This window comes from Diorhabda carinulata, chromosome 10, assembly GCF_026250575.1.
Source record: "Diorhabda carinulata isolate Delta chromosome 10, icDioCari1.1, whole genome shotgun sequence".
NCBI lineage: Eukaryota > Metazoa > Arthropoda > Insecta > Coleoptera > Chrysomelidae > Diorhabda > Diorhabda carinulata.
In genome coordinates, this window is record NC_079469.1 from 15,719,647 (window position 1) to 15,743,675 (window position 24,029).

Genomic DNA, 24,029 nt, shown 5'->3' on the forward strand with positions numbered 1-24,029 from the left:
AGGTCAACTTTAAGATTATATTTAACCTTATTTGGATTATAATCACACGTGAGAAAATGATTTACCCATCCGTTTGGATAACATTTCGTTTGACCTCGTATTAGTATACATAAAAACCTATTTACTAGGAAGAACTTGTCATTTGAGAATTTTAATTGATTTTTGCGTTTTAATTATAAAATTATATATGTGACATTTATATATTTCTTCAATTAATCTTTTGAAATTGTGTGATAAATAATTATAAGTTCTACGTGTACTTGTTGCAATAAATAATGTAGAAAAAATGACTGTGAAATTAATAATTTTTGAATAATGATCGTCATTATTTTCCTCTAAATTTCTCACTCTTAATTGTACCGGATGTCCAGATTAGAATGCGAAATGTTGTAACTTGAGAACGTGATGTAAAATAAAAAATATTTCAAAACACCGACAAATAATATTAAAGTGAGAGATTAGAAACGAAATCATTTTCATCCAGAAGTAGTAAAATGTCAAATTATAGAGCTAATAGAGCTAAATCTCCCTAGATACCTTGAGTAAACAATTTAAGAAGATAATTCAACAACAAAACCCTCATAAAACATAAGATGTTCAGTTTTAGTTCAAATTTCCTCAATCAGTTCCTTCGTACTGTTGATTCACTTGGTACATTATACTTTTGGAGACCTTTCCATACGTTTTTTCCGTTGATCGAAGCAGTGCTGGAAGTCTTCTTTGATAAGTGCCTTCAGGAGCTCTGCCGTTTTGTGCTTTACCACTTCCATCGACTCAAACCGGGTCCCTATCAAAGCAGATCTGTTTCTAACCTTCCAAGGAAATCTGAGCAGACCAGTTGACGCAAGAACTTTTGGTCAGGAGTCAGATTTTTTGGCACCAATATCGCACAGTCTCGGCAATCATCCGGTTACTCATTCGACGATCTGCACGCGTAATTTGGTCGATTTTGGTCACCTAGGAAATTTGAGATAGGATCAAAATCTCTTGTTGTTAATGTGTCACTAAGATAATAGGTTTCAAAGCACTATAAGAGAACCTGCTGCAGGAATTTGGCCATTTTGGAGTTGGCCAGTTCTGTAACAAACTGAAACTTAAAATATCTTCAAAATTGATATTAAATATCAGGGTTTTGGCCAAGTACAATCATTGACAATGTTTCTGGGTAACTGAACTTTATTTCAGGTTGAGTAAACTTATTAAATCTTCGAGCTGCTAAATCGTCTTCCTCAGGCACATGATGACGTCTTTATTCTCCAAGGATTCGTCATCTGTTTCCGCGTAGACTTCCTCGTTAGCACCCGAGTCAGCCAAAATGTTTCTGTAGAAAATCTTCGTCCCAATCTAGTCCATAATGTTTCATTCTGAATCCAAGCTCATTTTTGTAGAATACCTTCCCTTCCACTAACGGTTTATCCTTGTTTTTTGTTATAAAACATCTTTTCGTCGATGTAGTCTCTTACAGACTTAAACACCGTTCCAATTTCAGCTAAACTGCTTCCATGAGCTGCAGGATCAACGAGAGTCTCTATTCTCTTCAAACTTTTTTCATTTTGAGCGAAAACCCTACCTGGAGGGATGGTTGAATGTCCAGGATTGGGATCTTCTTCAGGTTCTTAAGGGCGTGTCGTGTCAACCAATATTTAAACATAAACATCATCGTTGTATTTTTGTTTTGGTCCCTACAACCATCTGTTACACATCTGAGGACCGTAGCCCCATCAAAATCTGTATTAGATAGCCTGTGGGATAATGAGGAAACAATTCCATTTGACCCTTTGGGAACTGATGCTCGTGTTATTTTGTACCAAAGGATCTTTCGATGAGTCTTGTACAATGGTAAAATTGGGAAGGATTCCACTACTTTTTTCTGGTTTGACTTGCAGGAGCTGTATCAGAGCAATTTCTCCATTAAATTTGCAACCAGATGACAAATTCAATATCTCCCTAGCGTGATCTAGGTCTCGGTTAAATACGAGGGATGCTACTCAATTTTGACATTATCAAATCTCTGATGTGAATAGTCGTATGTCAAATTTGACATTATAATCATAAAGTACGAAATTTTTAATAAAAATTTCCAATACTTTCAGATTTTCGAGAAAATTGTTGTATATATGGAAAACGGATAATTTGGAAAAGAAAGTTTGAAAAATTTGAGATGAAAATAGAGATTTAAAAATTTGAAAACTCAAAAAATATTTGGAAAATGCTTAATAGACAAAATTTTAACGTATTGTAACGTTTTTCGTATTTGTTTATACTTTTTCTATTCGTGGGGTCAATTAATAAACACTGTCTCATACTTTCTTAATTTATTTACACATTATACAATACACTTAACTAATTTATCACTAACACTTAACTAACTTATATAATTTATTTAAATTGTTCGGTTACTTTTCTTTTCTTTCTTCTTTTTTGTTCACTGTGACTAAACTAAACTGCGCTAAGCGAACTCGTTTATATATCCGAACGAAATTCTAAAAAATTCTAGAAAATAAAAAAAAACAAAACAAATAAATGAATATACCTTCCTAGAAATTTGTTTAAAAGCAACAATCGCCTACTCTGTTAAAAACTTATCTAAAAAACATCAAACAAATTCCGGGTATATTAAACGTATGTCAAACATATCGCGCCTTCTCCGAATTTAAGCATTCCACCTAAACTAATAATTTACTTATATAACTGCTCTACATTATGTACTTATATACATACCCCGAAAGAATTCTCTAGAATTAGAACGAAAGGAAACAAAACAAATAAATGAATAGACCTTTCTGGAAATTATTTAGAAGAAATACTGTAAATAAACCGCCTGCTATAATAAAAAGTTCTAAAAGGAAACATCAAAGGCATGTCCGCGTTTAATACTACATATTTTTGAAATGTAACTACTAAGGAAAAATTGATTTTTCCGATTAAAACAAATTTTTATTTTGATATTGTGGGTGATCTATTGATTGATATAATTACGCAAATTCAGTCAGTGTGAAGTCATATTTTTATAATGACCGAAATAGGTCGAAACTTCAATTTTTTTAAACAAATTTTATCAAGAGAGACATAAGAAAAGGTCTAAGACGTAAAAATCTGAAGAAAAAAACATGAATCCATCGATCTGTCTTATTCTCAGGATTTTGTATTGGAAATATGATGATTAAATGATTCAAGATAATTTTGATGCTTTAAAAAGAATACCATTACGACGTAGATGTAGCAATATTAGCAATTTACTCAAATTATATGTACAAAAAACTTCGTATGACTTAATACAACGATATCAATTTTTTTATTCCTTAAGCGACAACTATCTATGTAATAAAATGTTACTCAAATCGACTTTAATGTGATGTTAACCTTTCGGATAATCATTAAACGTCAAAAAAAATAATACACATTCACATCTTAACAACTGTCTGTGTAAATAATATTCTTGAAGAAGTTTTTCGTTGAACTAAATTGACCAGAACACCCATTAAATAGATAATGGATGAAATCTGAAGTTGTTCGTTCTGTATTCATTGACATACCGAAAGTTGCGTTTCGAATGTTCTATGTAGTAAAAGTGACAGTTCTGTACTGCAAAACACTTTCGGGACGCTCTGGAGTAAATAACTTCAATGTTGACTGTTGACAGTTGACAGTTTCACTTTTGCACAACCTTAAATTTTTAATTTTCTGAAATTATTTGTTTTAAACGAATTAATGAATAAAAATCTGGAAAAGTTCTACTTTATGGTCTACATTCTCGATGTTTATTATTTATTTTCTTTCCTCAGTGTAATTGGAAAAGTTTTTTACGAGGGATGCTACTCAAGTTTTGAAATATGATAACACTGATGTGAATATGTCAAATCTGACATTGTCATCATAAAGTTTGACGTTTTTAATGGTGGATATACAATTATGAATATTAAACCAACGAATTTCGGAATGTCTACAAAAATCAGCTATTTTTGTGATCCAAATAATATTTTTTCAATTTTTGAATATAAGCAAAAACTTTTCTTGATCATCCGTTTGATTTTTGTAAAACATGTTTCGATAATATCGATCGATAAAATATCCATTTTATGAAACAGTGTTCGTAGGAGTGTACCAGAATAATTGATAAGTAATAAATTGAAAATATGAAATAAATAGATTTATGCTAATTGTACGGATCGTCTTTCATTATTTCCTTTTCAACTAGTCACGTATTGATAAAAGTCAGATCAAGGATATATTTATAAATAATAATTTAATTGGTATGTAGATAATTTTCCTAATTTCCCATATCGAGCAATTAAATATTACATATTCATCATAACCTTCATGTTTATTATATCAATCACTCGATAAGTCATGTGACTGACACGTAGACGGCGCTGTCACTGTCAAATTCATATGACGTTTATGAAGTACCAACTTTCAAATTTGTCATTTGTCAGAAAATAATGACAGCGATTTAAGTGACTTAATTAGCAACCCTCGTAAAATATTCAATTTTTTTTATTTGATACTTTGAATTACGCCCTCTAGTGGTGGACATAAAAGTATTCAAATAAATTCCACGTGTTTCTCGATGCCACTTCTTTGTCCTCTGAAGCTGTAAGCTTGATTTTTAGTTGCCCACCCGGTAGATTGAAAAAAGCCATTATTATAAAAGCTTTCATTGTATATTTTGAAATGAACCTTATTATTTAAAATTTTCCAATTTCTAAAGTTACGATCGTGACAATCGAAATCATGATGAAGTTGATTTGTATTATCTCCTATTAGTACACGTGTAAATCATTGACACGTCTAAAAGTGGGTTGAATTAAATTTGAAATATACCTACATAGGAATATGTCAATTCTTGATTGAGATACCATATTGTTTTATTAATATTCTTGCACAATCTTATTCGTTTAGCAAAGGTTAGGTACATTAAATGAAATCAAATTCAAATGGCGTCAGGTATTACATACAATTCATTAGCAACCAAAATAACTCGACGTAATGTTTTTGTTATTCTAAAATTTCGTAATGGATCATAAAATAAAAACGAAATGGGCCTTTAAAAGATACATGTATACAGGGTGTCCCACGACGAGTTAAAACTATCTGTATATATGGCAAAATATTTATAGTAAAATCGTGAAAATTTCGATCTTTTTAATTAAAATATTTTCAAGATGGTAGAACCGGAAGGCGACTGTAACTTTGTTATTTTGAATAGAACACCCTGTATATTAATACATTTTTGAAATAAACGTAAAATTTTAGTATACTTTTGTCTAAAAACATTTTTCGAAAAATGCCTACTTTTTGAGATATTAACTTTTTTGTAAAAAATTTGACCGTTGCAGACCCTTATAAATTATTTTTTTACGAGGACACCCTTAAAGATATGGAAATTGTTTCTATTCGGTTGCTTTAAGCAAGGTCAGAAGTATTTGAACCTACATTGAAAAATTTTGTATTTTATACAGGGTGTATATAAAAAGTGTTCAAAGTTTAACTTCATAAATATCAAATTTATTCATTTTTTTACATAGAACCACCCGGTTTTTTCTAAATTTTGACACAAATTGTAAGAATAGGGATGCATTTTATGTTTTCGTAAAATACGGTGAATCGACGATTTGCTTACTCCGAGAATTTAAAACCTCAAATATCTCGGAAACGACTAAAAGTTGTAATTAGTAAATACAATTTGATTTGATTTTTTTCACAGACTGTTTTCGTAAAATACATACATAGGCTTAGGTATAGGAAAGTATACATGAATTTGTCTTATTTTTTACCCTTGAATGCATTAAAATAGAAAAAATCGTGTGGTTCTATTTAAAATTTGATATTTATGAAGTTAAACTTTGAACACTTTTTATACATACCCTGTATAAAATGAAACATTTTTCAATATAGGTTCAAATACGTCTAATCTTGCTTAAAGCAACCGAATAGAAATCATTTTTATATCTTTAAGGGTATCATCGTAAAAAAATCATTTGTAAGGGCCTGCAACGGTAAAATTTTTTACAAAAAAATTAATAACTCGAAAAGTGTGCAATTTTGGGAAAATGTTTTTAGACAAAAGTATACTAAAATTTTACGTAGATTTCAAAAATGTATTAATATACACGGTGTTCTATTTAAAATAACAAAGTTACAGTCAACTTCCGGTGGAACCAGAAATTGGTTATCTTTGAAAATATTTTAGTTAAAAAGATCTTCAGGTTGAGGGCTGAGGCTTTTTTAAGGCACTGGACAGGACTGAACCTTCTTTTTATTTATGTATATGAATATAGTTCTTCCACTGTCAATTGTAGATTATTAAAACCCTTGCCGACAATTTTGTTTGATCCACCATCGTCGTTTATTCAGTTTCTTCTTCTTAGCGTGCCGATTCAAGTCCCCTTGACGTTGGTGATCAGCATGGCAAAACTTTCTCTATCTTGAGCTACTCCTGCTTCTCTTATCCCAGTTCTCTATTCTCTAACTATTCTTCAACCAAGAGGCTTGTTTCCTTCCAATTCCTCCACGACCTTCGAATTTACCAACTGGAGGTTACTAAACTGACTACCACGCATTATGTGTCCCAAATAAGCTGTTTTCCTGCATCATTGCAGTCCATTCAAGTTGTCAGACAGTACAATTGCGTATCTGATTGTTTTTATAAGTTTACCGTTAATTTTTCGATGATTCTTACGTCAGAACTATTAACTCCTTTTTTTTAGCGCGGCGCGTCGGCAACAGAGCCCGTTTTAAAGAATTTCTGGTATGTTTTCCACACTATTGAACGATTAGATGAGTTCGGAAATTGTTGTTGGAATTCGGTAAACATGCCGCTAAAATCTAATTCAGTTTTTTTATTGGTTGGGCTAATGCCTTTCAAATAAAAATTTTGTATCATTTAACTACGATGAACTTTTTGTGTACTTTCTAATGCATCATTTCCAAGAAACTACCGCCCTCTCTAGGTCAGGCCAGGTATTTCTGGAACCATCACAGAAATTTGACAGACGAACCTGAATATTTTCTTCTTCTTTGTAAGTCAGTATATAGAAGAAGACTTTCAGGTGCATTTTCAAGAGCAGAAATTTGAATAAAATCGGTCATAAAACGTCTAATATGAATAAACAGAGAATCATCCTCTAGAAACTATTGACAGATATACAATTAAATCAGGAAATTATAACAAAAAACATGTCAGTATGCCAAATGAATAATAATTCACGAAAATATCCTTGATTTTATTATTATAGAGACGCAGACAAAAAGAAATCACGGAAGACGATCAGAATAATTAGCATAAATTCAATTCCAATATATACTTGATGTGGCAATGAAGTTCCAGGAATTTTTTAATAAAAAACAAGCAAATAACGTATGTACCAATAGTTTTGGTACACGATATTCAACCATATCTATACTTTCCGATATAAAAGTGCCCAAAAATCTTCAACTAGAAGTTATGATATCTAAATGTAGCCAATTTTGATATGCTTTTGAAATGCAAACATTATATTGTCTCCAAAGTCATGTAGACGTAGAAAATCAACTAATTTTGTGATACAGTTGCTGAAATACACTTCATAATTGACAACTTCTCCCAAGACCAGAACTTTATCAACCAATTTTGCTTTTGCATAAGTCTGGCAACGCATTTTCACCAATACAAGTTCACGCTTCAAGAAAGAGTTTTTTTGTTACGTCGTATCGGTGTAATTACGAAACTGTTTACCGAATTTCGCTTTATCGTTCAACGGAGTGGAAGATATACCAGAAATTCTTAAAAACGGGCTCTGTTAGCGACGCGTCGTGCTCAAACTTTATGATCTCAAAACTTAAGTAGCAACTCTCGTACATGCGATAGATAATTGATGAAAATTACATCAACCATCATCAATTTTATTAATGTGCAGTTCTACAGTAATTTTTGATGTTTTATCATCATTATCACAATTTGAACTCAGCTGAAGCAAAGAGGATTCTTTGATTTGTTCAGGCTCAAGTTTAACATTGCTTCCGGATATATCTTCAGTGCTATTCACCAGTTGAATCAACATTGGTGAAGTTGGTATCGGTAAGGCTTCTTGTATTTGCTCTTAAATATCTACTCCATCTTTTTTCTACCATGGATGACCATATTAATAGACCCGTTCATTACCAGCAAGTCCAGCATTCTAGTCATCGTCTAGGTGGTGTTCCATTCTAGGTGGCGTTCTTAACAAGTCTTGTCTCTTCCATTCTTTTTATAATGTTTCTTCCAGAATTTTCGTCTCAGTCCTGTATTCCCTTTTTGCTGTTTAATATCTTCATTCCGTATTCAGTCGTGCAGAGTTTTTGTTTCTGCTGGGTATGCAAGAATTTTTCCAGGAATTTGAGTCACTACCACTGTTCGTTATCTTAGTTTCAAAGACACGTTTTCTCCGCTCCAAAACATTTGAAATGATCCAATTCATCGATAATTTTTGAATCAATTCCCAACTTAAATCATATCGGTTCTTTGGATTCGATTTAAAATTTTGCTTTCTATCAATTTATTCATTATCAAATTAAATCTGATTCCTGATTTACATCTTCTTTAGTTTATGATTTAGTCCTATTTCTCCCAATAATCCTAAAGCATCATTTAATCTGATTGTGTCAAAAGTCTCGGTTATATCGACAAAGCACGGCACGACCTTCCAGTACAGTTTCTGTAAACGCTTCACAGCAGTGTTAATCCTCGATAATTTTTCTCTTTTATTAATGGAAATGTTGTTATGTTGTTCTTCCGCTAGTTTGGTATTTATTGTTTTTCTTTGATGCTCTCAATAAGGTCGGTATTTCGTTTTGCGATTTCTCCATCCGTATTCATCATCATCTACTCCGGCGCTTGTTCTATTCTTAAGGGATTTTGAAATGTTTTCAATCTTACTAACGAGTGGCAACACTGTTTTTGACAGATCACGCGTTAATCGTGTCTCGTGTCAATGTCAAACTTGTCTAATTTGGTCTATAATTTAATCGTGAATGAATTTTACTACTGAGGTAATTATTTGGAAGCTTATGACTTGATGATATGATATGATAGGGATTTGGGTGTAAAAGCTTATAAGGTTGAACATTTGGTGAATGGGGATCCACTTTTCTATCATTCTCATTTCTGGTTGAATGGATACGTCAACAAGCAAAATTGACTCATCTGGAGTGAAGACCTGCCAGAATTATTGTCAAGAGCTACCAATGCATCCCGAAAAAGTCACTGTTTGGTGTGGATTATGGGTTTTTTCATCCCAAAATGGAAGAATTGGTTATGCCTGACATGTGGTTTCGACAAGACTTAGCCAAATGCCACACGGCACGCGAAACAATAGCCAAATTGAGAGCCGCCTTCAATGAACAGTTCTTCTCATATTTGGCCGCCTAGATCGTGTGATTTAACGCCTTTGGACTATTTCTTGTGGGGTTATCCTAAGGATAATGTCTACAGGTATAAACCAGCAACGATTGACGTACTGGAAGCCAAAATTGAAGCTTTTATTAGTGAAATACCGGCCGATATGTTGGAGAGAGTGTGCTAAAATTTGACCTTGAGCATGGGCTTTCTAAATCGGAGCCGCGGTTAACATTTGCATGAAATTATCTTCAAATATTAAATTATACTGATCGTTCTATCGATTCCAATGAATATTTCATCAATTTTAGCAAATTTTTTGTGGTTTTTTCTCAAAATTCATATCCTATACCTCTGCCTTTAACTTCTCTATATTTATATAGATTTTTGAAGTGTATTTACAGCTCTGGTGTGATTTTTCGAGGTTGTTCTTTCTTAATATTCACCAAATTCTTCTTTGACTTCCTTACATGTCTTTCTTTATGTTTTTTTTGTGAATTTTTCCCCATGGTTTTTCTTAAGTGTTCTTAATCTTCCTTAATTCTACTTTTATCTTATCACCTTTCACTTTTTCTCTCCCATTTTGTTCTCCATATCAGTTTGTTTTCTTTGTTTGTTAGTTTTACTTCCTGATCATTTCCAAATATGGTTTAACATTCAAAAAAACTCGAGAAGTACGAAGCGTTCTTTCATGTATTTGGTAGCATCCAGCCGTTTATTTCCATTATTTTATTAGAGTTTTTCTTTGTAAACTTTGACATATGAGGATTCTTTTTATTTTTTCCGTTTTTGCCTAATCATCGCTTTATAAATATTACGTGTAATGGTAATAATGAGATATATAGATTAGTCCATTTCGCGAACTATTAGAAACATTTTTTCCTTGACATTTTAAACCGTGATCCTTTTAACTCTCAAATCCTCAACTGATTTTTTAATGCATTTCTTATTCATACCACTACTATTACATATATAAATAAGACAGTTTCATTTTATATTTAAAATGTGTGAGAAGGTCGCCTAGCTCTCATTTCGACATTTAAAATTAAATTGAAATCCGTGAACTTGCTTTTTATAATATCGATAGATTCTACCGCCGAAGAAAAGACTGCGATTCAGAACATTTATATATAACAATACCCGTACTGGGTGTTTATAAACTAGTTTAGTATTTCGATTTCAGTTATCTTTATAGAAAAAAAAAATTCGGTATCCTATAAATCGAGTCGTAAAATTGATATTTCGAACGAAAAAGGCTTAGAACAGTCACTAGATCATGATGAAAATCACTAGAAACTCTCAAAAAATTTACAGACAGATCAATTTAGAGAAAAATCGCTATTGGAGGATGTGATAACAGTCATAATAACTCAAAAAGTCATAAATCGAGTCGTGAAATTGATATTTCGAACGAAAAAGGCTAAGAAAAGTCACTAGATCATGATGAAAATCACTAGAAACTCTCAAAAAATTTACAGACAGATCAATTTAGAGAAAAATCGCTATTGGAGGATGTGATAACAGTCATAATAACTCAAAAAGTCATAAATCGAGTCGTGAAATTGATATTTCGAACGAAAAAGGCTAAGAAAAGTCACTAGATCATGATGAAAATCACTAGAAACTCTCAAAAAATTTACAGACAGATCAATTTAGAGAAAAATCGCTATTGGAGGATGTGATAACAGTCATAATAACTCAAAAAGTCATAAATCGAGTCGTGAAATTGATATTTCGAACGAAAAAGGCTAAGAAAAGTCACTAGATCATGATGAAAATCACTAGAAACTCTCAAAAAATTTACAGACAGATCAATATAGAGAAAAATCGCTATTGGAGGATGTGATCAGAGTCATAATAACTCAAAAAGTGATAAATCGAGTCGTGAAATTGATATTTCGAACGAAAAAGGCTAAGAAAAGTCACTAGATCATGATGAAAATCACTAGAAACTCTCAAAAAATTTACAGACAGATCAATTTAGAGAAAAATCGCTATTGGAGGATGTGATAACAGTCATAATAACTCAAAAAGTGATAAATCGAGTCGTAAAATTGATATTTCGAACGAAAAAGGCTAAGAAAAGTCACTAGATCATGATGAAAATCACTAGAAACTCACAAAAAATTTACAGACAGATCAATTTGGTGAACAATCGCTATTGGAGGATGTGATAACAGTCATAAAAACTCAAAAAGTGATAAATCGAGTCGTAAAATTGATATTTCGAACGAAAAAGGCTTAGAACAGTCACTAGATCATGATGAAAATCACTAGAAACTCTCAAAAAATTTACAGACAGATCAATTTAGAGAAAAATCGCTATTGGAGGATGTGATAACAGTCATAATAACTCAAAAAGTGATAAATCGAGTCGTGAAATTGATATTTCGAACGAAAAAGGCTAAGAAAAGTCACTAGATCATGATGAAAATCACTAGAAACTCTTAAAAAATTTACAGACAGATCAATTTGGTGAACAATCGCTATTGGAGGATGTGATAACAGTCATAAAAACTCAAAAAGTGATAAATCGAGTCGTAAAATTGATATTTCGAACGAAAAAGGCTAAGAAAAGTCACTAGATCATGATGAAAATCACTAGAAACTCTCAAAAAATTTACAGACAGATCAATTTAGAGAAAAATCGCTATTGGAGGATGTGATAACAGTCATAATAACTCAAAAAGTGATAAATCGAGTCGTGAAATTGATATTTCGAACGAAAAAGGCTAAGAAAAGTCACTAGATCATGATGAAAATCACTAGAAACTCACAAAAAATTTACAGACAGATCAATTTGGTGAACAATCGCTATTGGAGGATGTGATAACAGTCATAATAACTCAAAAAGTGATAAATCGAGTCGTGAAATTGATATTTCGAACGAAAAAGGCTAAGAAAAGTCACTAGATCATGATGAAAATCACTAGAAACTCTCAAAAAATTTACAGACAGACCAATTTGGTGAACAATCGCTATTGGAGGATGTGATAACAGTCATAAAAACTCAAAAAGTGATAAATCGAGTCGTAAAATTGATATTTCGAACGAAAAAGGCTAAGAAAAGTCACTAGATCATGATGAAAATCACTAGAAACTCACAAAAAATTTACAGACAGATCAATTTGGTGAACAATCGCTATTGGAGGATGTGATAACAGTCATAATAACTCAAAAAGTGATAAATCGAGTCGTGAAATTGATATTTCGAACGAAAAAGGCTAAGAAAAGTCACTAGATCATGATGAAAATCACTAGAAACTCTTAAAAAATTTACAGACAGACCAATTTGGTGAACAATCGCTATTGGAGGATGTGATAACAGTCATAAAAACTCAAAAAGTGATAAATCGAGTCGTAAAATTGATATTTCGAACGAAAAAGGCTAAGAAAAGTCACTAGATCATGATGAAAATCACTAGAAACTCTCAAAAAATTTACAGACAGATCAATTTAGAGAAAAATCGCTATTGGAGGATGTGATAACAGTCATAATAACTCAAAAAGTGATAAATCGAGTCGTGAAATTGATATTTCGAACGAAAAAGGCTAAGAAAAGTCACTAGATCATGATGAAAATCACTAGAAACTCTTAAAAAATTTACAGACAGATCAATTTGGTGAACAATCGCTATTGGAGGATGTGATAACAGTCATAATAACTCAAAAAGTGATAAATCGAGTCGTGAAATTGATATTTCGAACGAAAAAGGCTAAGAAAAGTCACTAGATCATGATGAAAATCACTAGAAACTCACAAAAAATTTACAGACAGATCAATTTGGTGAACAATCGCTATTGGAGGATGTGATAACAGTCATAATAACTCAAAAAGTGATAAATCGAGTCGTGAAATTGATATTTCGAACGAAAAAGGCTAAGAAAAGTCACTAGATCATGATGAAAATCACTAGAAACTCTCAAAAAATTTACAGACAGACCAATTTGGTGAACAATCGCTATTGGAGGATGTGATAACAGTCATAAAAACTCAAAAAGTGATAAATCGAGTCGTGAAATTGATATTTCGAACGAAAAAGGCTAAGAAAAGTCACTAGATCATGATGAAAATCACTAGAAACTCTCAAAAAATTTACAGACAGACCAATTTGGTGAACAATCGCTATTGGAGGATGTGATAACAGTCATAAAAACTCAAAAAGTGATAAATCGAGTCGTAAAATTGATATTTCGAACGAAAAAGGCTAAGAAAAGTCACTAGATCATGATGAAAATCACTAGAAACTCTCAAAAAATTTACAGACAGATCAATTTAGAGAAAAATCGCTATTGGAGGATGTGATCAGAGTCATAAAAACTCAAAAAGTGATAAATCGAGTCGTAAAATTCGTATTTTCATCGGGATAGATAAAAAAAATATTTAAAAAATTGATATATTGAAGAATTCTTAGCCTACTATGGAACCAAACAAAATTTCAATGTCAAAATATGCTATTACTCGACATATTCTCCTCTTAATTGCAAACCAGACCTCCACAGCATTTATTACCTCTTCGTTGTACAAAAATTTACGACCTTTTCAACTTTTTTTCAATTGAGGAAAGATATTATAGTCGGACGGAGCCAAATCTGGTGAATTAGGGGGGTGTTCTAGTTATTCAAACCCTAAATTACGAATTTTTTGCATGGAAAAATGAGATTTGTATGCAGGGGCGTTGTCCTGCAAAAACAAAACACCTTTGGATAGCTTTTCGCGTCTTTTCTCTTTACTTTCTTCCCGTAGAGTGGTCAATAATGTCGAATAGTAATCTCCAGTTATTGTTCTACCCTTATCCAAGAAATCAATCATGATTACTCCGTGGCAATACCAAAAAACTGAAGCAAAAACTTTTCCAGCAGATTTTTGGACACGAAACTTCTTAGGTCTTGGAGAACCAGAGTATCGCCATTCCTTGGATTGTTGCTTTGTTTCTGAATCGTAGAAATGTACCCAAGTCTAATCCATAGTAACAAGTCGGTTTAAGAAGTCTACATCGTCGTTTTCAAATCGAGCACAGATCGAACGCGATGTTCTCGCGAATGAAACTGATGCAATGAACGAAGTGATCCTCTGAGATTTCCTTTACGAATTGGTTCGTCGTTAATCCCCTCCCTCCACCAGCAGTTTCAATAGAAACCAACCCGGTTTTTGCTACCATTGAAATAACATCGATAGAAAATTGAATTTTATGAAGAAAATGTGGCACGAAGTTTTCTATTTAACTCAATAATTTCTGAGTTATTCGCGATTGAAAATTTAAAAAAAAACGTGTTTTTCAACATTTTTTCACGAAAAACTCGAAAATTACGCTTTTTCTGGGAAAACTTATTCTTATCAAAATTGAAGCTTATAAAAAAACAAAGAAATTAGTCGGTTCAAATTAAATTTTCTAAATAATATTCAGCAACTTATGAGTCACTGAAAGTCAATTTTTTCTTTTTCGTAAATTTACGCAGAGGTTTGAGCTCAAATAACGGAAAAACGATCAATTTTTCATAAAAAATTGTGATAAACATTTTTAAAGTACTTTTTTAGACCTTTAAAATTAGTTTTTATAAAACCGTCTAGTATGAAAACTAAGCGAGTTATGACGAAAATAAGTTAAGTAACTCGAATTTGGGAAAAAATAAATTTGACACCACGTGCGGCAAAATTAAAATTAATCGTAGCCCATGTAAAATTATTTTTGTTTAAGCCCTAACAACACGTTCCAAAAGTTTGAATGGTTCGGAACACGTATATTTTGAAAAAAATTGTTCAATGTGAAAAAAAACGTAATTTTTTCAAAATATCTCAAAAACTATTGGATCAACGAAAAAATTTTGTTGTAACTAAAATTTAGTTTTTATTTTACTGAACATTTCGCTTTTTTTTTAAACTCAGTAGCTTGAAAATTAAACGAGATATAAGCGTTTAAAGTATTGATTTCAATACTAAGGGACAGTCTTTTTTACCCTTTAACATCAAAATTCTCTGAAGAAAAGGGTTACAACTCTCATGGTTTCAAGAAAATCGATGAAGGTCTTTAAAATTGCGAGGTTTCGGTCGATTTTAAGCTTGAATGGTTTGTACTAAACAATTTGCAGTGTATTTAACATTTCGGTTTGACTCTCAGAGTGTGTTTAAAGTTTATTTATATCCAATTGGTACCACCTAACACAACAAATTACTTTATTCATTAGCACAGTTTCTCACACATTAATTAAAATTATGAGTATTACATGTATTTGAATCAAACCGTGAGTTTAGATAGAAATGATTATTATATTTTTGTTGCGAACAATTAGTATAATACAATGATTCATTATTTTTCCTATTACGAAGCTGTATGACCAAAAATATCACCACTAATCACATTAAAGTTCTTGATATAGTATATCCAGGTCAACTACATTCGAAGGTCGATTACGTCCGTATTTTTATTGGCTTATTTCAGTTATTAATTAGTTTAGTGGCAAAAATTTAATTTTAGACAAATTAAGATATAAGAACCCTACTTGAAATAGGCCATTTATAGGATTCCCCAGGAAGTACATGCCATGGAAATAGAGAATTATTTATTCGATAAAAACCTTCTTATCAATGATACTTAGAGCTCCTGCAAAATTATTTCCCGTTGATATTCCTCCAAACATTCGTAGAAACTTGTTAATGCACGATGGAATCCCTCTCAATGGGTCGGGGGGTCCATTTTCGTGGCCACCGCGTTCCCCTCAATCAAAACTCGATATATGCATCACCGGTTGATACAAATAACAAAATGATCGATAGAATAAACTTCCATTGAGGCAGATTATTGGAATACTCTTCCAAGTTCAAACAAATATCCTCCGTAAGCTCTGGAAGTATGTGAAAGTGCAATTCGAACATTTATAATCATTTTTTTTTATCAAATTAGACATGTTTGATTGTGTTTTAATACCTCCTGTAAGTAAAAAATTACAATTTATGATAATTTTCTTCAGAATGTTACTTTATGACGAACGGTTCTGATTTCTAAACTTTAAATGCCTGTAACTCAGAAACGACGGATCATATGAGAATTTTTTTCATGTTACAGCACCATATGTCTCTAAATAAGAAATGGGGGAGAGTGGGAACTTGGTTATGAAAAAATTCCTGTCCGATTCTGTTAATTCGATTCTAATCGATTGTTTGAGATAACTTGGTTATCGAAACGTGCTTCAAACAGTGTAGTTGTGGTGTAGTGGTGGTGTAAACAGTGTATTCAGTACCATATTTTACCAATTTTAGACGAAAAAATTATGAAAAAAAATGAGAAATTTGGCAAATTACAAGCGGGTGAAGTGGGGACTACAAAATGCACCCTAGTTGACATTATTCCAGCTTTTTTAGTGATCTGAGAGAGAAAATTTTGAAAAACTCTAATTATGTGTACATGAAATATTTATTTTACTTTTTTCGAATTTATTAAAAATACTACAAATTGAATTTTCTTAGAATTCAAGGCAGACGCTCTAGAGAGAAATACAAAAAAGATTTCTAACCAATTTCAAAGAAAAATGGTTCGGTAGAACTTGAGATATCATGCCAACAACTGACTGATTAATAATACCCCCCATTAAGTTTTCTTTTACAATTAATACACATTTAATTAATATATTTCGTATTGCTGGACAAAAGTTGTTTCGAACAACATCAAGTTTTGTAAAAATCTGTTAACCAGAATGGAATTTATTTATTCCCACTCTCCCCCATCTCCAACTTTGCGGAGTTAAAAATTCGTGCGTTAATTAAATGAATTTCAAAAAACTTGGTTTTCTAATTTTATATTTCCAAATACACCATACAAATTTTGAAAATAGGGGGCCAGTTTTGTTATGATTTTTTTCCCTGGAGCTATACCTGAAATATGGCCGACAGCCGTTTTTAATTGCCCACCCGGTACGCACAATTTGGCGTACATACGAGGGCTTTTCGAAAACTACAACTACCATTTTTTCTTTAGCAAAAAAATAGATCAAAATCAACGTTATAACGCTTGGAATAATTGCTACAAAAAAAAGATATTTTTGGCTGGAGATTTTTTGAGTTGATTTATATTTTTTTCTAGTGCATATTAAGATCTGAAAATTTCCACAAAACTACTATGATTTCAGAAAAAGGAAATTAAAAACTTCGTCACTCAAATTTGCATTGGTATGTAAAAAGTTTCAGTACCGCGTGAAAAATTTTCTAAAATTTCGGTCGGAAAATGCTTTGGGAAACTTGGACTGGTCTATTTTCTTTCAAAATATAACGATTAGTTTCAAAGTTATAGCGACTTTTGGTTAAAAACTAGATTTTGACCATGCAGCCCCAATTTTAGATAAAAATAAATATCAATTCGTATTCAGCGACCCCAAAAATATGAGGATAGACCAATTTTTAGCCACTGGGACGAAGTTGGTCGGTGAATTAAAAAAATTGAGGTAGATTGAGTTTAGAGATAGAGACCAATATTCATAATTGGATGTAGCTTCATTATTTGTCAGAATATTCTGGATCAATACACTTTTGGATGCGTTTGAGCCAACTTTCGAAGTATTTTTTCCATTTAGATTGAGGTACCTCAAAAATATGTGATTTGGATACATCAACCGCTTCTTTAGGCGTAAAAAAACGTTGACGTCGCAATTTATTTTTGAACTACGGAAATAAGAATCTAACCTAATCAAATTAATGTTTTGTCTGTTGTGTATGAGCTCGAACTGTCAAAGTGAAGGACGATTCGTATTCTACTCAAACACTTCTGGCAAACAAATCCTGATGTACCAATCAGTTGCTCTAAAACAACGACAATTTGACAATGACAATTTTTTCACGTTCACCATTATAAACGTCAGATTTGACATATTCATATCAACGTTGCCATATCTCAAAACTAAAGTAGCAGCTCTCGTATACCAGCAGCATGTTTTATTGATCCCGTCGCTTTTGTTAAGTTGTTTATCAATCACTCTGTATATGATGATACTTGAGAGACCTCGGTGACATTAACTGAGAAATATTTAGCAATGACATCGAAGATTAAGATGACTCGAACGGAATTCGGCATGACACAAGATTCCAATCGTAAGAAAGGTCGCAATATTTAAATATAAATCTTTCACAAAACAAAGATAATAAATATTTATATCCACTTCTATCTCGATCTGTTTTTTTTTATGGCGCTTTGTTTAAATGAGGCGATACACTTTTTTGGTTATGTAAATACGTCTACGCAATGTGAACGCTTGTGACCCACAATAGAAAGAAAGGAAATCACGAAGAAGATCCTTCTAAATACACCCATTTATTTTATTGAATAAGATATAATGTTGTTACACAATTTTTTTTTGTTAGTTTCTGCTGTCGATTGAAGAAGTTTGTTGCAAGTGAAAAATTCTACCACCACAAATGATATCGATTCTACTTTCCACTTTGGAATCCACGGCCTGTCCTATCCACATGTAGGCTCTAGTTTACCTTCAGTCTCTGAAGACGACAACTTGGTTAGACAGTGTAATTTTGGTTAATATCACCAACGGTTCCCAGAATTCAAACTTCCAGTACATTCTTCCTTTCCAATGTTATCAGATACTCTTTGCAGAGCCTCGAAGAATCCTTGGTTTCGTTGTCATGCTGGAAGATAATTTTCCTGCCCAGCAAACGCTGACCAGAGCTCACTATATTTTCCTTCTTCTATTTCTGAAATCCCTTCAATTTTCACTAGGTCTCTAGTCGATCTTCCTCCAAAATCATCTACCAGCCTCCGCTATAAACACTATTCTGTTAGACCCAATAACTTCCCGTTCTTCATGGGTCCAATTTCATGTTCTTCAGCCTACTACAAACTCTTATTTCATTTTGATGTCTTAGAAGAGGTTTATCCATTGCCATCCGTCCATAAAGGCCAGCATATTTTCACTGTAGGACTACTCGACGGCAGATAGGTAGATTTATCGATCTGAGCTGCTTCCTCTGGTGCCGTGAGTCGTTTATCTTCAGCGGTTTTAGTTTTTCGATCGCCAAAGCTCCTGGTGGTTGCAAAATGTTCACGTTGTGGTACCGGGTACGTTGAGGTGTTTTCAATTCGGTGGAATTGGTTATTTTTACCTAAACTATGAAGACTTGCGGTTAAAGCACGAGTTTCAACCGATTGGTTCTTGGTATTGGTCATTTAAAAACTTACAAGTCTGAATTTTCGAGAATGAAAACACTTTCTCCAACAAAAATATGTCTTTTCCCAAAAAGTATGGATCATTTCACTTTCTTGCGTTTCATAGGGACTAAATCACAATAATTTGACAACGTTTCGACCATAAATTGATAATACAGGGTGGGCCAGAAAGTTTTGCGAATAATAATAAAAAACTAAATATAATCAACAAACATTCCTCGAATTTTGATTTTATTTTGGTCTTCAAATGATTAAGCGTGGTTGGGTCATTCTACGTTTCACATAAAAAAATCCGGTGGTGTTAGGTGCGGGCTTCTAGGCGGCCATACAATGTCACCTCGGCGAGACATCGGTTTCCCAGCAAACGTCTGGTTTACGATGGCCAAAGAGGCATTAGAAGTATGACATGTCGCGCCATCTTGTTGAAACCACGTCGTACGATTATAGGCTTCAAATTGTTGCAGTTAAAATCCCTTAGGCTTCTGATTGAGAGTCGAACCAGTAGCTTCTAACTTTCAGACACATTTTCCCTCGGACACTGACCGCTAAAGTCGAATGTAAAATCGTACGTCTTTTTGTATATACCCTGTATAAAAAATAAATTAGTTAAAGTGTAATATTTTGACGTTTAATGAATGAATTATAGGGTGGGCAATAACTTATGAAGTATTTTGTCCCCGATGTCATATTTTGGGCTCTGCTTCGATTTCTTTTTTTTTATTGATGATTAGGAGGTTTTTCTGTTGAAAAATGACAAAATGAAACGTTATTTCAAAGTGAATTCGTGATAGAGCAAAGAGAAAGTTTTTTTTTTCGCCATCAAAGTACAATCAATATAAATCATGATATTAAATTTTGACGGTTGGATGTGGATATTGATAAAAAGAAATTAGCTTCAAAATGCATTACCGGATATCGGGCTACTGTTTCGAACACGATTCGAATATTATTTAACGCTATTATAATCACGTGATACCGGTTTTAATAGATCTTTCGTTTGAACGTTTTCAATTTCACGTTTTGTTTTTTTTTTTCAACGAGAAAAATTTTCTACGACTATAATTATTTCTATTAATCGAATTGTTTCGTTAGCTTAGTCGTGTTTTGGTTTCGTTTGATTACAGTAATTAAAATTTTGCAGTGAAACACGTATTTATGTATCGAAAAGCGGTGGATAATAACAGATTTTACATTTCACCATTTTTCGGTTTTATTTACACTCTTTTTATTCGCGGGGTGTCTCTTATTTTCTTAAATTATTCGCACACTATACACTATTGATAATACTTCACTTATAAATATCACTTCACTAATTTTTTCTATTCACTACAACTATTTATTCAAAACTAATCGCGTTTACGTAAATTGAAGATTCTACGAAGTTCTAGAACAAAAAGAAACAGAAGAAAATAAATAAATAGACTTTCCTAGAAATTATTCAGAAGTAATACTGTAAATAAACCGCCTGCTACTAAAAAATTAAATACAAATAGCTGGATAGAGAACCATTTTGTGAATTAGTTGTATAGAATTTATAAAAGTTTGTATGGAGAATGAATTAGTGACGAATTTTAAGTATCGCTTCATGGTACATATAGTAGAAACGCTGAGGGTCTTCCATCACGTGACTTAACCTACGTAACCTACAAAACGCGAGTCTGACAGTGTAATTTTGAGTGTTGGTGTACGGGTGGTGTAAAAACCTTAACTCTCAACTTGACTCTATCAAGGTCTTCTTCTTTTTCTTCTTTTTCATCGTGCGTTAGGAGTGTTTGCATCAATGGTTGCCTAGCTGCAGCTGGGATGATGAAGACAAGCTTTCATATTATCTTGTAGGTGGTCGTTGTGGTGATCAAGATGTTTTTTGCGGTCAAATAATGTGGGTCCCGCTATTGATCTCAGCGTTCGCATTTCAGTAGTTTTTAAAATCCGTTTAGTTATGGTGTCCTCTGCTCTGGTCTCTATGGCGTCTGCCATTAAGGTCATAGTGTAATAATTTCATAAATTCGCACATTATCCTTGCCAAGGTCGTAAGGATATTAAAAATATTTCCATAATTATACAATTTATTTGATTACGAAATTATTTATTTATGTTTTTAGATTGCGTTTGAATACAAAATTCGATTTATAAGAAACTACGAATAATAATTTCCCAAATTCCAAATATTTGTAATTGTCAAAGGTCAAAGGTAAGTTATATTGGAAATTTTACTGAAATCTTTCCAGTTAAAATGGTTTTGGTCAATGGTTTCATGTTTCAGCTACCTTCAATGTAACTTTTTATGCATTTAATTCATTAGTTTGAGGTTATGTTTCCTCCAGTATCCAGGACCTTGGAGTTGGTGTATTTTTAGTGTGACCTTGAGCGTTTTACACGCTCCAATAGACTTATTTGGTGTCGATAATTCAGTTTTAATTCGAGATGGATTGAAATCCACAACGACGACTTCTCCAAGAGTACACGTGCGTTCTTTTGGACGTTTCTTTTTTACTTGTCCACTATTCTTCCTCTCTATAAGATAAAATTGAACTGTAGACAGAAAATTTTGGATGAAATAAAAAAAAATTGATGCAATTCTTTGGAATTATTATTTATTATAATTATTTCACTTTATTAACACTTTTGTTAACAAGTTTTTGTGTGGATTTGACAAAATTCTCTTGATATGATCTCATCATTTAATGTGAGTAGGATGGATTTGTACAAATATTTGTCTAAACTTGTTTACATCAATGGAAATACCTAATCCTGATACCAGTCACTCATTTTGCGACAGAAAAATAATGATTAATTATTTAAAAATACATACAATGGACAGGTTATTTGATAATTACACCTCGAGATGCTAATAAATATCCGTAGAGATGGGAACTTCCATTTAAATTAAACTTCTGTTTAAATTGAACAACTTACCATTGATTTGAATTATGCAAGTTCAAAACACCCTGTATGAGAAAATTTACGGCTTGGGGTTTGCACTATTATCGCTAATAGTTTTTTTTATGCCACGACTATAATTTATGAACTCAACAATGTTATAATTTATTGTAAATAATATCTTAAAATTGAAATAACCTCACACTTGTCCGAATAAAACATCGTCAAGTCCTGTCAACTGTCAAAATGAAATTGTCATTCAGTGGCACCAACCCACTATAAAAAATTACCCATAAACGTCCATTCATTTTTAGATTAGGTCTTTCCTAGACAGTTTTTTACTGTCGATTTGTGTTTTTTCCATATTTCAAAACCACATTTAATTTCTCTGAAAACTCTATATTATAAATAATATCTTAAAATTGAAATAACCTCAAACATGTCCGAATAAAACATCGTCAAGTCCTGTCAACTGTCAAAATGAAATTGTCATTCAGTGGCACCAACCCACTATAAAAAATTACCCATAAACGTCCATTCATTTTTAGATTAGGTCTTTCCTAGACAGTTTTTTACTGTCGATTTGTGTTTTTTCCATATTTCAAAACCACATTTAATTTCTCTGAAAACTCTATATTATAAATAATATCTTAAAATTGAAATAACCTCAAACATGTCCGAATAAAACATCGTCAAGTCCTGTCAACTGTCAAAATGAAATTGTCATTCAGTGGCACCAACCCACTATAAAAAATTACCCATAAACGTCCATTCATTTTTAGATTAGGTCTTTCCTAGACAGTTTTTTACTGTCGATTTGTGTTTTTTCCATATTTCAAAACCACATTTAATTTCTCTGAAAACTCTATATTATAAATAATATCTTAAAATTGAAATAACCTCAAACATGTCCGAATAAAACATCGTCAAGTCCTGTCAACTGTCAAAATGAAATTGTCATTCAGTGGCACCAACCCACTATAAAAAATTACCCATAAACGTCCATTCATTTTTAGATTAGGTCTTTCCTAGACAGTTTTTTACTGTCGATTTGTGTTTTTTCCATATTTCAAAACCACATTTAATTTCTCTGAAAACTCTATATTATAAATAATATCTTAAAATTGAAATAACCTAACACATGTCCGAATAAAACATCGTCAAGTCCAGTCAACTGTCAAAACGAAACTGTTATTCAGGGGCACCAACCCACTACAGAAAATTACCGATAAACGTCCATTCATTTTTAGATTAGGTCTTTTCTAGACATTTTTTCACTGTCCATTTGTGTTTTTTCCATATTCCAAAACCACATTTACTTTCTCTAAAAACTCGTTATAATTTATTGTAAATAATATCTTAAAATTGAAATAACCTCACACATGTCCGAATAAAACATCGTCAAGTCCAGTCAACTGTCAAAACGAAACTGATATTCAGGGGCACCAACCCACTACAAAAAATTACACATAAACGTCCATTAATTTTAAGATTAGATCTTTCCCAGACATTTTTTCACTGTCGATTTGTGTTTTTTCCATATTTCAAAACCACATTTACTTTCTCTAAAAACTCGTTATAATTTATTGTAAATAATATCTCAAAATTGAAATAACCTCACACATGTC

General features: G+C 32.3%; 1 protein-coding gene and 1 long non-coding RNA gene across 2 annotated transcripts in view; one reads left to right on the forward strand and one right to left on the reverse strand.

Annotated features, from left to right (window-relative positions):
- The window catches only part of LOC130898822 (uncharacterized), a 40,723-nt gene that overhangs the window by 3,010 nt on the left and 13,684 nt on the right, over positions 1-24,029 (forward strand). The gene's annotated exons all lie outside the window — the stretch shown is intronic.
- LOC130898824 (uncharacterized) lies at positions 22,004-22,610 on the reverse strand. The gene is made up of 2 exons (XR_009059941.1): positions 22,438-22,610; positions 22,004-22,035 (listed from the first exon to the last, which is right to left on the reverse strand). It is a non-coding gene; the product is annotated as an uncharacterized LOC130898824 (long non-coding RNA).